The sequence below is a fragment of the Neovison vison genome, chromosome 1 (assembly GCF_020171115.1).
Source record: "Neovison vison isolate M4711 chromosome 1, ASM_NN_V1, whole genome shotgun sequence".
Lineage (NCBI taxonomy): Eukaryota > Metazoa > Chordata > Mammalia > Carnivora > Mustelidae > Neogale > Neogale vison.
In genome coordinates this window covers 304,774,017-304,789,042 of record NC_058091.1, presented here as the reverse complement: position 1 = coordinate 304,789,042, position 15,026 = coordinate 304,774,017, and positions in this window count along the sequence as shown.

Here is a 15,026-nt window from a genome sequence, read left to right as displayed (position 1 = left end):
ATAGATTAAGCAGATTAACTAATTAAGACCAAAATCAGATGCTAAAATCTCAGTTATAAGGTTGTGAATGCTCACAAAATAAAACACAAAACAAGAAATAGAGAAAATAAAAGAAAAATTTAATACCAGGAAGATAGATTCAGAAATTCCACTGTCTGTATAATAAGAGTTCTGATAAAAGAGATTAAAAGCAAATGGCAAGGAAGAATTATTCAGATTAATAATAGAATATTTTCCACAAGTTTTCAGATGAAAAAAACGATCTGAATGTCAAACAATTTGAATAAGATAACACCCACACCTAGACCTATTACAGTGGAATTTGAGAAATGAAATGGGAAAAAACTAAGAAAGTGCAGCATTATTCACAATAGCCAAGCTACAGAAATAATCTAAGTGTCAACAAGTGAATGGATAAAGATAATGTGAAGTGTATACACACACACACACACACACACACACACACACACACAAAGGGTAGAATATCATTCAGCCATGAGAAAGAAGGAAACCCTGCCATTTACAACTACCTAGCTAAAACCTGAGGTCTCTACGTTAATAAGTCAAATATAGAAAACAAATACTGCCACAGCAACTTCTTTCAAGATATGTCTCCAAAGGCAAAGGAAACAAGCAAAAATAAACTTTTGGGACTTCATCAAAATCAAAAGCTTCTGCACAGCAAAGGAAACAGTCAAGAAAACAAAGAGGCAACCCATGGAATGGGAGAAGATATTTGCAAATGACAGTACAGACAAAAGGTTGATATCCAGGATCTATAAAGAACTCCCGAAACTCAACACACACAAAGCAGACAATCATATCAAAAAATGGGCAGAAGATATGAATAGACACTTCTCCAATGAAGACAAACAAATGACTATCAGACACATGAAAAAATGTTCATCATCACTAGCCATCAGGGAGATTCAAATTAAAACCACATTGAGATATCACCTTACACCAGTTAGAATGGCCAAAATTAGCAAGACAGGAAACAACATGTGTTGGAGGGGATGTGGAGAAAGGGGAACCCTCTTCCACTGTTGGTGGGAATGCAAGTTGGTGCAGCCTCTTTGGAGAACAGTGTGGAGATTCCTTAAGAAATTTAAAATAAAATAGAACTTCCCTATGACCCTGCAATTGCACTCCTGGGTATTTACCCCAAAGATACAGATGTCGTGAAAAGAAGGGCCATCTGTACCCCAATGTTTATAGCAGCAATGGCCACGGTCGCCAAACTGTGGAAGGAACCAAGGTGCCCTTCAATGGATGAATGGATAAGGAAGATGTGGTCCATATACACTATAGAGTATTATGCCTCCATCAGAAAGGACGAATACCCAACTTTTGTAGCAACATGGACGGGACTGGAAGAGATGGTGCTGAGTGAAATAAGTCAAGCAGAGAGAGTCAATTATTATATGGTTTCACTTATTTGTGGAGCATAACAAATAGCATGGAGGACATGGGGAGTTAGAGAGGAGAAGGGTTTGGGGGAAATTGGAAGGGGAAGTGAACCATGAGAGACTATGGACTCTGAAAAACAATCTGAGGGTTTTGAAGGGGCAGGGGGTGGGAGGTCGGGGGTACCAGGTGGTGGGTATTATAGAGGGCACAGATTGAATGGAGCACTGGGTGTGGTGCAAAAGTAATGAATACTGTTATGCTGAAAATAAATAAAAAATTAAAAATTAAAAAAAAATACTGTATGATATCACCTGTATGTAGAATCTAAAAGAGTTGAACTCAGAAGCAGTGTAGAGTGGTGATTACCAAGAGCTGGGGAATAGGGGAAATGGGAAGATATTGATGAAAAGGTACAAACTCACAGTTACAAGATTAACCAGTTCTGGAGATCTAATGTACAGCAGGATGATTATAGATAATCATACTGAATAACATACTTCAAAGTTGCTAAGAGAGTAGATCTTAAATGTTCTTACCACAGAAAAAAGAAATAGTAATTTTGTGAGTTGGTAAGGTGTTGGCTAATGTTGGAGTGGTGGCCATTTTGCAGTACACTTGTATCAAATCAACACATTCTACACCTTCAGCTCATGCAATTATATGTTAATTATATCTCACTTGAGCAAAAAGAATGACATATGAATGCTTAAAAACAACAAAGATGATGAAAGCCAGTGGAGCAATGTACTCTTTTTTTTTTTAAGATTTTATTAATTTATTTGAGAGACAGAGAGCATGAGATGAGAGAGGCCAGCAGGAGAAGCAGACTCTCTGCCTAGCAGGGAGCCTGATGTGGGGCTTGATCCAGGAACTCCAGGATCATGACCTGAGCTGAAGGCAGACACTTAACCAACTGAGCCACCCAGGCACCCTATTCTTGGTTAACAAGAAAGAAAGAAAGAAAGAAAATGATCTTACCATTAAAGTGTCATCAGGGTAAACACAGTCACCCAGAGGAAGCTATAAAAAGCTTTCCCAGGACCCTGGGCATTTACAGGATGAGGTCATGTGTCTACCTCCAGACACTGATCAGTTCAGCTGAAAGCAAAAATGTTGTTTCTGCTCTTAGTAAAATATAAACAAAGGGAGAGCAAGAAGATTTAATCAAGCTCTTCATCAAATTATCTATAAATTAAGAACTTTGATGATTTCTATAAATATCTGGTAAAACTAATTAAAACCATTTGGGTGATAAGGGTTGCCCAAACATGCTATTCTGTCAGAGCACTTGCATGTATAAACATAAGTATTTGTGGACAGAAACACACACACAAATACATGCAAGACTCCATCACCAGTGTTGAATGAACGAATCATTATGGTCCAAATAGTTTAGCAAATACAATTCTTCTTTATGCTGAAAAAAATGGATGGAAGGGTGAAAATCACTGGATAATTTATCCAAACCTTTTCCCAAATCGTCCACCAGTTTTCCCATTTTTTTTCTAGTTATAATTCCTTTTGACAAACCATCTAGATATCTGGATCAGTGGTATATTTCACCTTGTTTTATAACACTCCCTTTATTGCCAATGTAGATGTCACACCTGAGTCCCGTACATGGGCAGCCCAACTACCCAATAGGGAAGTTGTACTTACATTAAAAATTTAACAGAAAATAGTTTCTGGGGTAAATATTGCAGCTCCAAATGTTTTGAACCCCTTTTCTGTTGGTTGAAGTGTTGTACACTTCTTCCCTTTACTAAAATATCAGAAACATCTGCATCTCCTCCCTCAATCAGTGTACCAGATTTTATGAGTACCAGATTTACAAACAGTATGAGCTATACGCAGTAAACCCTATTTTTAATCATATTAATTATTTTCCATCAACTTTTCCCTTAGGTGTCCTGGTGACAAAAGCATGCTGACAATCAACAGTAATGGTTTTAAGTTAGTTATTTGACCAGTAGCTCCCTTTGTAAAGAGTTTCTTGTTAATTATTTGAAGAGTCAGTGCCAAGGGGAGCTTTGCTTGTTCTCCTGCAAGTTATATTCATTTGCTCCTATTTTCCTCTTCTTTCCCCTCTCTACTTGTCTACAAAATTTTTAGATGTCTTACATCTAGACATTCTAAGATTAAGTTGTTTTAACCTTTTGTATAGCAAATTTATTCCAAATCTTAGATGAGCCTCTGATCATAATTCCATGTACATTGCTCTGACATTACATAAAAAATAAATATAAATGATAAGCATATCACAGAGAATATATTTTCACAGATCTTATACTCTACTTTTTTCTTGCATCTCAGTTCCTGGGGAAAATGATGATTAATGAATCATTAAATGCACATGACCAGAGGTTCACAAGGGAAAAAGGTAGATTGGGAAACTTTCTATTCAAAGGTTGTGAGCAAATGATGTGTGAAATTGTTGACAAATTGCCTTCATTAAGCTTTTGAAGTGGACATTTTTTTCATAAATTTGGCTTCTATTCAAATATCGCTGTGCAGAGTTTTGAGACCTTCACTGTCAAGTTACGATCTGCTATAATTTTTGTCCTCGAAAGCCTTTATTTTTGAGACAATTGGAGAAAGTTTAAGGTAAGGTTCTCTTGGCAGTGCTTACATGAATAAAACTCATTTCTGAGCAGAAGATGGATTTAAATCCTGTCCTATTATCCCTGAGATGGACAAAGGGGACAGGGATGAAATATGGAGACCATTTTTGTCAATTGTTGATCTCTCTAAAACAAAGCCTTTTGACTCGGGGTCCAATATTGACACTTAAAATTTTGCACATTTCACTATAGATGTTTTTTTTCCAGCTCAGTGTTATGTAGCATAATGGACAAAACCATGGTCTTGTAGTCTGTTGGGGGTTTAAATCCCAGTTTGGCTCTTTACTATGGGTGGAACTTCAGACAACTAGCTTAATTTCTCTGTGTCTCAGCATTCTCAACCGCAATTGAAAACAATATCCACCTCAAAGAATTGAACTGAGAATTAAATTTTAATTTGAGAATATACACAAAGTACCTAGCTGCTACCTGGCACACGGTAAACTATTAAATAGTAACATGCACTAGTTCGCGTTTGGATAATCAGCACCAACTTTGGTCTGAACTTTGGATCTGAGAAGCCAAACATTATCCATTTTTCTGTAAACTTTTATATTTATCTCTAAGTCCATTATTTGGGTTTAATGTTCCTTCATTTTAAGTTCCTATATGACCCACCAACATTTAGGGCTTTTTTTCCTCCTGAATCATTGTGGCATAGGATAGATTTTGTTAACATATTTATGCAACAATTCCTGCTTCTTAAAAGGCTTTTCTGAAAATCTTTCTTCTTCACCCAACTCTCTCATGTGTAAAAAGGCATATCCAGCCAATGTCAGAGTGAAAACTAAGACCCAGAAATCCTGCAGCCTTGTTTCCAACTGTCCTTAAATATTGGTGAGGGTAAACTGGTGTAGGCCAAGAGAATGTCTTTTCTGATAGTTCACAATCTGAAAAACATAGAACTTTGTCTCAGATCTTTAAGGAATCTGGTATCATTTCCCAAAAATGGCTCCATTTTCCATCAATTTTGAGGTGTGGGCCTGAGCAGCCCAAATCTGCGAGTGAGACATCAATTTGTTTTTAATCCGTGGTAAGGAAGAATTATTTCTTAAATTCCTGTTCATTTCTTGTTTTAACCTATGTGCAGTCCTCTTACCGTTATTGTGGCACAGACTGAGCCAAGGGTCTTGTGGTGTTAATGTCTCAAGACTTGAGTTCAGAGTTTGAACTCTATCATTTGGCTTTTGGTATATTCTTCATTGATAAAACTTGCTGTATTTTGGTAGAAGGAATGGCAGTGGTGATTGGAAGGTTAGTAACATGCTGCCTCAGGAAAGTCACAATATGACCAACAGGCTATAGTGACCCTATTGAATGTCTTCTAAATTCTGACATGTGAATACTGTGGGAGGCTCAGAAGTCCAGATCTACAAGTCCTCTCAGCTTGTGATTCAAAGTCAAGAGAGGAATCCTAAGATACAACCTAGTAAGTGGTGTTTATTCTCTGAGTTTCCTACCACCTGGACCAGGATTTCAGAGTATTGTTTTGAAAGAAAGGTAGAACTGTGGTGTTTCATGAGGGGCCACTCATCTCCAGGGAAGTGTAGATGGGAAGCAGAGCCATTCTAGTGATGGCTAGAATTAGAAGTAGAGTACCTCAACACACCCAGTGTTCGATCCGTATTCTAGGGAAACTGAAAGATACAGAGGTCCTCTTATGTCTAAATTTCTTTTCTAAATTTTAAAAACTTTTTAAAAAGACTTTATTTATTTGAGAGAGAGATAGAATAAGCATGGGGAGGAGCAGAGGGGAGAGAGAGAGAGAGAAACAGAACCCTACTGATCAGGGAACCCAGTATGGGGCTCGATCCTAAGATCCAGAGATAATGACCTGAGACGAAGGCAGGTGCTAAACCAACTGAGCCACCCAGGTGCCCTAGGGATCTAAGTATTGTATTTAGGTTTTTCGTCACCTCATGAAACACCACCATCCTTTCTATGGACCTGTGTGTCTCCTGTCCGTGTTGTTCTTGGGAGTGGCTAAAGTGACTCACATGTGGCTAGAGTGACAAACAAAATAACAGTTTGGGTGGAGGAACTGCCACCTACTTTTATATATTTATAAAGGGTATATCCAATCGTTTGCCTATTCAAGTCATATCCATGTAACCAGTATGCCAGGACTGGCTGCTTAAAACTACAAAAAGCATTGAAAATCACCTGGACTCACATTCGGTCTTATGGTTTCAGCCTTGCTGTTAACTTCTTGAGTTACTTTGGAAAAATCAGTCTGTAGCTGTGGACCTGAGTTTCCTTTTCTGTAATTTAATCATAAAAATAATTCTTCTTAACGTTTACATTCTGTGGTGATTGCTGTCCTTCACTTCTACAAATCCCTTCCAGGCTATGAGGCACATTTCCATATATCTTGCACTTACCTCCTCTTTAGTTGGTTCTTGACAGTCATTTTTATTGTTTCTCTAGTATCAAAGAAATGTACACGCTGGGTTTAGTGGGAAATAGCACAGCACATCCACCCCCCTCAGGAGCAGCACTGTACAGTAAAGCATTAGATGTACCTTAGTGAGCAACCTCCAGCTGTTAACTCGAGCTTTGGAAGTGAAATATTACCCTCACCATTCCTGGGCTACTCAATATACTTACGTCTTGAAGCGATGAAATTTCTCTTTAATTTAGATGGTACATGAGGTTAAGAGTTGTTGGTGACTCTTGATATGTAAATTTTGCGAAGTTTTAGACCCCAAATCGATGAACATTACAGTTTTGTTGACATCAGCATTAACGTGCCCAGGGACTGTTGTAATCAATTCAAGGGTGGAACAGAGGCAAATCCTCTAGCTGACAGATAAAGGTTATTATGCACAAGAGGGCGAGCAGTTATTCTGAGGAGACAGAGTAAAAAAAATGTGCATCAGTCTCTTGTGAAATATTTATCAGGGGGCGGGGGAGGAGTTTCCTGGAGGAATTGTGGAATCCCCCTATGGCTTTCTGAGATCTTCTACTCTATCTCCATTGAAGGAAGAGAGAGTAGCAGGAAATAAGACAAAACAATCATTCCTTTTCATTTGTCTGTCTTCTGCCTATGAACTTCCATTGCATTGTGACTTCAGCTAGGTCTAGGTAACCCTGAGACTATTGTCAATTTCAGGATATAAGGGACGAGTCATTCAGAAAAAAAAAAAATCAGTCTAGGTCTTGGATGACCCTGACTCATAATTTGAATTAATTTCAAAAAGAATAGAGAAAATATAACTTTATTTAAACACTAAAAGAACCATAGTCTTAATTTGCATTTTCGATTCTATTTTTAAATCTCTGAAATATATTTTGGTTTTCCTTTTGCAGGATCAAAATTCTCTTATTGAGTACCATTTTTTCCAATTGACCTAAATGATCTGAAGTTCAAGAGATACCTGAAACTGTGATGATGTCATGAGCATTTTCATCTTGCTGAAACCATCACACCATTTTGTTTTCTCAAGATAAATCATAGCACTCACCTCAGAACAGACTGCATACCCATGCTTGGAGAAATGCCTCCCCACCTTCCCCAATCTTTCAAGGTATAAGGATTGACCCCAGAGAAGGAATTGGTCCACAGGCTCTCAAACGTGTACAAACTTGTATGTGTGTTATTAGAGCATTCCCCCCATCTTAAGCATGGGATTGATTATTTTTCCAAGTAGTTCAAAACATCTGCTAGTACCTAAAAACTCTCATTGATTTCTGGATTGCCTGTTTGGTTATGTAATACTTAATGCTGAATACACCAGGCTACTCTCCAATTTACTTCCAGATATAATTTCAGGGCTGATGTTAATCTGTAAAAGCACATGGGATTTGGATTTTGGCAATCCTGAAGGCAGCCTCCCCCTCTCTACACACCATCTTGATGGTTGATGGAAGCCAATGGGTCCTGAATTTTACCTCCCGCAAGCTGGCAATTCCTAACTGATTAACTTCAACTCTGGAATTGGCTTCTACCCATTGATTTGATGAAGCCAATGTCTGCTCTCCTTAAGGTCATGATCCTGAGCATACTGAGATCATTAAAGGTTGGGGAATGAGATGTTTTTTGTATGTGACAGTGGAGGCTCCTTACCAAAAAGCCCTTTATTTTAACATTATGAAGAAACTAATTTATAAAAGGCAAACCAGTAAGCCAATTGGCAATATAGTTCTTCTCAGCCTATAAACAAAGGAAAAAAGTAATAGCTATTTTCAGAATTTATTTCAATATTAAAGGAACAGCTAGTATCATTAAAACCCAGTGATAGAAATATGATTAATACAGACTATTAAGGGCGGCTTTCTTTTGGTGCCCCAAGTCAGACAAAATTAGCATTGAATGAGCTTTTCTTTGGGGTTAAATAAATCTACAGGATAGCAGAAACTTCTATAAAATTTAAAACTGTTTTTTAATGGATTCTATATAACCAAAATGTTTTTTCTATTTGGGACTTGATTTAAAATATTTAAGATATTTAAAATCAGTTTCAGTCCCGTGCAACTTTAATACAGATCAAGTGTTTTAAAATATTTATGATAAAGAAAATGATTCCATCTGGGCAGGGAATGTATTACTGGAATATCATATCAATTTGAATTGAAGCCACTGTGAGATTAATTTCTTCTCTGCTGCTGGAATATAAATGTGTTCTGACAGCTGCTTTCTGTAACTAAAGGGTACTTATTTGCATGTAGTATCTCCTACTCAACAGAATCATATATATCAGAGGAACTCTGAATAGTTTAAACAACAAACAAAGATTGATTATCTACGCAAATGCAAATCCAGAGATTTACTATAAATAGCAAAGTATCAGCCAATGCCCCTTTGGAAATCGAAACTGGTTATTTAAAGCTTCTAGAGAGATAATCATGAATTTCAGAAGAACTTGATGTTAAAAAACAAGAATTACACAAAAGGGAAAGATGGCCTTGATCAAACACATGCTTTTCAGATTTATTAATGATTAACACATCAGACACTCTCTTTGGATTACATTCCCTTTCACCAAGGCTAAGGAGCTGAAAAGACGAACATTTTTACAGTAATAATATGTCATGAAGGATGTGTAATAATTTAGACATTTATATAATATGACTGGAGAGCTGAGTAGTACAGTTAGTGGCTATAATTTAGGCACTGATGATAATAAAAGAGAAGGGTTTCAAAGTAGAAAGCTAAAATTTGTCAGATTTTCTTGAAGGACAAGCTCATCTAACTGATAGGCCACAGACTCAAGCAAAAGGTATGGAAGTCAGTATAACTTTAAGAAAAGTAAAAGGAGGGGCGCCTGGGTGACTCAGTTGGTTAAACATCTGCCTTGGGCTCAGGTCATGATCCCAGAGTCCTGGAATCACCCTTGATGTGGGCTCCCTGCTCAGTGGAGGGTCTGCTTCTCCCTCTGACCGCACCTCCCCCCACCTCCACTCATGCTCTCTTTTGTGCTCTCTCTCTCTAATAAAATCTTTACCAAAAAAAGGACCACTTGCTCTTTACAAGCAAGTAGAGTTGAACAAACCCATTAAAGTTGAGACCAGTTGAGAATAAACATGATTTATAAACACAATGACACTAAGTCAAATTCTCACTCTAGTTTTTAAAAAAGATTTTATTAATTTAAAGAAAGAGCAAATACAAGTGGGGGAGGGACAGAGGAGGAGAGAATTTCAAGCAGACTCTCCACTGAGCAGGGAGCCTGACTACATTTGGGGCTGGTTCCCAGGACCTGAAGATCATGACTCGAGTCCAAACCAAGAGTTGCAAGTTCACTTAGGCGCCCCCTCGCATTAGTTATTAAAAGCAATATTTTCTTATTTTTTCTCTTAGGAAGAATTTTTACGAAATGTGTTGAGCTTACCTTTGGCTGGAGAGCTCTCTATTCTAAGTAGATTCACTCACACTGACAGACGGCAGTTGAGGCATCATTGGTGAGAGACAGACTCAGGAAATCCAGGGTCTATATGTCCCTATCTCTCTGCTAATACTGATCTTAGAATGAGCCAGAAGGTCGTTTCTAGAAAGAAAAGAACAGAGGAAGTATAACAGGGGGAAAAGTACTGAAGAGATTCAGGTTGCAAAAAGATTTAAACTCAATTAATTGTATATAATTGAATATGAGTCTATATTCCTTGGAAACTACTGTATGGTTCTCAAACAAAAGATTACAATTACCCACTGGAAATGCTTATAATACACTAGCAAAATCTCTAATTCTACTCTTCAGTGAAGACAAGGTCATTTTATAAACAACCAAACAGGGTGCCTGGGTGTCTCAGTCCATTAAGCATCTGCCTTTGGCTCAGATCATGATCCTGGGGTCCTGGGATCAAGCCCCAAGGCAGGCTCCTTGCTCAGTGGGGAGTTTGCTTCTCTCTCTGTCTTTACTTGTCCCCGCATTTCCTCTCTCTCAAATAAATAAATAAAATCTTTAAAAAATATATTAAATGAACAAAGAAAACGTCATAAGTAACAAGTGAGAGTGACAAGTAGGCGAAGGGGCAAGAGAACAACATTAGTAGGTTTTGTCACTTAAACTCCAGAATGCTGAGAATCCCACCAAACTGCTGTATTCCAGAGACTGCCATATCTATGGTTAGTATTTGCCACATAAATGATGATTTTGATCCATCCCAAGGAGAAAAAGGGAGAAAGTTGGATTGGAGTGTTCAATCACTTAGCTCTTGCATTTTGGTCAGTAGGAATGTAAAAGGAAGTTTGATATTTGGTCTGTATTATTCAGAAGTTTTCTTTTTGATAGAAAATCAAATGATCTTGGGCCTTTTGATAAGAGTCTAGAAAGGGAAAGTAATATTTAATGCTCATCAGGAAATATTTGTCTTCTTTCCTTCTCCCTCTTTTCAACACTTAAGACCTAATTTCGGGTGGATCATAAGTGGTCTTGTGTATTGCGCAGCTCACCCAACCAATCAAGAAGGACAGCATTGGGACTGTACCCTGAAGGGGCTGCTGCCTAGATGTCCTATCTGCTCTGGACACCAGAACCTTGGGTGAAGCTATTGCTGAGATTCTCCTGAATCCCCTATGTGCCATCACAGGGGCAGAGGGAAGTTCTTTAACTTCCGACTCCATAGAGACAAAGATAAGTGTGATAATGCCTGGACACCCACCATAGAAGGAGAAGAGCATATAATTTACTGAAGAGTTAATGTAAATAAAATAGGAAACTCTTGTAAAGACTCACCCAAGTACAATGCCATGCAGTGTTCTGTTAACCAGCCTGTGGAGATGCAATAGCCTGGTGTTTTTTCAATCCATGCCATCCCCACTCTATGAATCTTTCCTATTACTACCAGTTCTCTAAGCTGTATCTGCTATACCAACTGGTTTTTGGTAAGGAATATCTTGATCTTTCTCCAACCATTTGACCTCTTTGAAAATGCTGTTTTCAGTGGTGGCATTCTGTCTCCCACACTGGAAGACTGTATTGTGATTTCTCTACTACTACTCACCTTTCTTCCTTTGACTTTTAATGGTAGACTTGACTCTACATGCCATCCATGACTCTTGGTTCTTGCCTTCAAGGGGCTCAAAATTGACTGGAAGACAGACAAATGGAAAAGGTTTAGGAGGTGGGGAGCACAGGCATATGTTGTTTGTGGTTGAGAGAAGGGTCAGAGATAATGGTGGCATTCTAGGCTCAGTGATCACTCTCCTTTCTCTGTGGCTCAAGGGGAATGGATTAAATGGAGAGAAACCTCTGGTCTTAGGAGCTATTTGGGAGGTGATAGAACCAACCTCATATTGTGCTTTTAGCTGATAAAATCACCCTGTAGAGACAACACCTGTTCTTTCTATACTCCATCTCTCAAGAATTATGAAGTTCAGATTTTGAAATTCTGGAAGGAAATTTCAACTTTTTGTGTAAATTTTAACCATTTTTATGAAGCTTAGCATCAATACTCTTAATTTCTTGCTTAGCATATCATTTTATAAAAATAAAAACACACTTAAATACAAAATACTTTTTAAGCCAAATAGAATTTTCAGAGGGACACATCGTACCTTGAGGACTGTTATTAACTCTCTAAATTAGTTACTAATATTTAAATTCTTGTTCATAATACAGCTGAGATGAAAATGAAAATAGACCAATATATTTCCTCAAGATATAAATGTTTTTCTTCATAATGCATTAGCCGGTATAGCAATTTCCAAAATTGTTTCTAGCTAGCAGTCTTCAGGGAGGCTTCTAACTTCTAGAAGCATCACATTTCTTTTTTCAGAAAGGAATTGGTTGAAAAGATAATCTCTTAGGTTATATCAAATCCTAGAAGTTGGTTTCTAAGTTTCTCCTAACGGTAATGTTCTGTGAGTTAATAAAACAGCCATATGAGCTGATGCAAATTCTTCTCAAGAGTAGATACTCTGTGAAAAATTATTGAGAATAGAGAGAATGAAGTCAAGGGAAGTGTTGCTGGTCTTCCCTTGAGTAAGAAAACCAATATTGTGGATTCTTAACCTGACGGATAGGAAAAAGCCAGGGGTCCAAGAACAACTGGGTTATCAAGAGCTTTGGTTTCAAAGGTTGTTAAGACTGTAGCTTTCCGATGCTCTATTGAGATAATACCTTTGGGAGAAAATCCTGCTGCTGGCCTACAAACGGGAAAAGGTGACTGGTATTTCTAAACATTTTCCCTCATGGCCTAACTATATTAAAACTGTTTCCCATTGTCCATACCTTTCATCCCCAGTGGTAGGGACTGGGCTCAGATTTAGGGTGGATGTAATTTGCTAGTGGTTGGTGAGTTTCCATCTTGATGGATCTTCTTACGTGAGAATTAACTGAATGAGTAAGGTCATTGGGCCTGCCATATAGAAGATGACGTTTGAGACTTAACTGTTCTACTGTTTCACTTAGCTGCTGCTTGGTTGGAACAAATAAAAGTCAGGGGCAGCTTCGAGGAAGGGGTTGGGGATGGTGCCGGAAGAATGATAGTGTGCACTATAGCACTGAGAAGCCCTGAAGGCCAGAGTCCCCTATAACCTCATGCTTACCCAAGAATATTTGACCACCCTTTCTCTCCACTCAAATCCATTCACATCTCCTGGGATTCACCTTGGGAAAGGCTTGAATGCAATTTGTTGAGATAAGAAGTAGCGTGGTTCTAGTTAGTGATCAGTTGGTCACTTGACAGTTATTGCCAGAACCTGAGTCAGTGGATTTAGAAAGGAAGTTAGTCTTCATCCCCAAAGCTAGGAGACTTGAGCATCCTCAGGAATCAAGAGAGTCATTTTAGAGAGAATGTGGGATGACTTGAGGCCAATGAGGGGAGGAACCCAAGCAAGGCAGATCCTCATTGTTCAACTGGAGTATCAATAGTCTTGTTAAAATTTAACATAATTTTTTAATATATGTTATCCCTTGATAATGGGAAATTACTTGGAAAGTTTCAAGCTGTGTATGAAGCAGAGACAGTGTTGGGAAGTGTTTGCTCTCCTGTTTGTCCAAGGGACCTGAATTCATGGAAAACATTATTGAATACTGGACTAGAGAATGCTCTTTGGAAAAGATGGTTCTGCTCATTCTATTAACGTCTCCTTTCCTAGAACCTAGCAGGGCTCATACATCTCCTGGTATGCCCTGAGTCCCTCGCTCCCGTCCAACTATATTCAAGTTACTCTTTAGCCAGTTCTTTTTTTTCTTTTTAACATTTTTTAAAAAGATTTTTGTTTTGACAGAGAAAGAGGACAGACAGGGGGAAAGGCAGGCAGAGGGAGAGGGGAAAGCAGGCTTGCCGCAGAGCAGGGAGCCCAATGCAGGGCTCCATCCCAGGATCCTGGGATCATGACCAGAGGTGAAGGCAGACACTTAACGGACTGAGCCCCCCAGGCACTGCCTTTAGCCAATTTGCATTGAGTCAGAGACTGGCTCTAAATCTTTTGGAGGTATAGGTTACATTTCTCATCTCTAATTAAAAGCCAGCAACAGAATACAGCATGTGACTTGGTGGCCAAGTTGTGGTCTTGACTTTTACCTTTAAGTCCGTCTCTAGTCCTCTGGGATGTCATTGCTTTTCTTCCTCAAGGAGGACCACAGAGCTGCTCTAGATAATAGCTTGCTTCAGTTACGCCTTACCCTTTCTCTCCCTTTTGATGCAGACAGCTTATATGTCGGTTCCAAATATGGCTTTACTCACTGAGAAAAAAATGACTCCAAATATACTGTGTCTTGGCCAATGGTCACAGCTTCTTTTACTTGCAAGGTAAAAGTTGACACCGATATGCAATAAGGTCTTCCCAAGATGATGTGGTAATGTTGATGTTACACACTTTGCCCACCGGTCTCTTTACATTCAGGGAAGCAGATACTCACATCCCAGGAGGATAGAACTAATATGGCATTTCCCCGTTACCCCAAATGGAATTGCTTTCATGTAGCTAGATGCCTTTTTTCTCCTTTATCAATTCTATTTCTTTTCCTATTCATGAGGCAACAAGATCTACTTCATTTACTAAGTTTGTCACTAATGTATTCACTTATTGTGCGCTGAATATAATGCACTGAATGTAAAAGAAAAAAAAAAAAAAACACGGTCTTTGCTCTTGAGAATTTCAGAATCCAGAAAAAAAATATATGTAAGCAACCAACAAAAAGATCAGTGGTAAAATGTAGGAAATACAGTGTGAACATAAAAATAAGTGGGTGGATAGGAGAGGGATGGAAGGAGGTTATAACATCCCCAACATGAAGAAATTATTGGAGGGGCGCCTGGGTGGCCCAGTTGGTTAAATGACTGCCTTCCGCTCAGGTTATGATGCCAGGGTTCTGGGATTGAGTCCTGCATTGTCATTGGGCTCTCTGCTCAGCAGGGAGTCTGCTTCTCCCTCTCCCTCTACCCTCCCTCCTGCTTATGCTCTCTTTCTCAAATAAATAAATGAATGAAATCTTAAAAAAAAAAGAAAAAAAGAAATTATCAGAGCTGCTCTTTGAAAGGTGAGTGGAGATTTTTCAAGTAAAAAAGGGTATGTGGGTTTGTATGTATATAGGGGATAAGAATGAG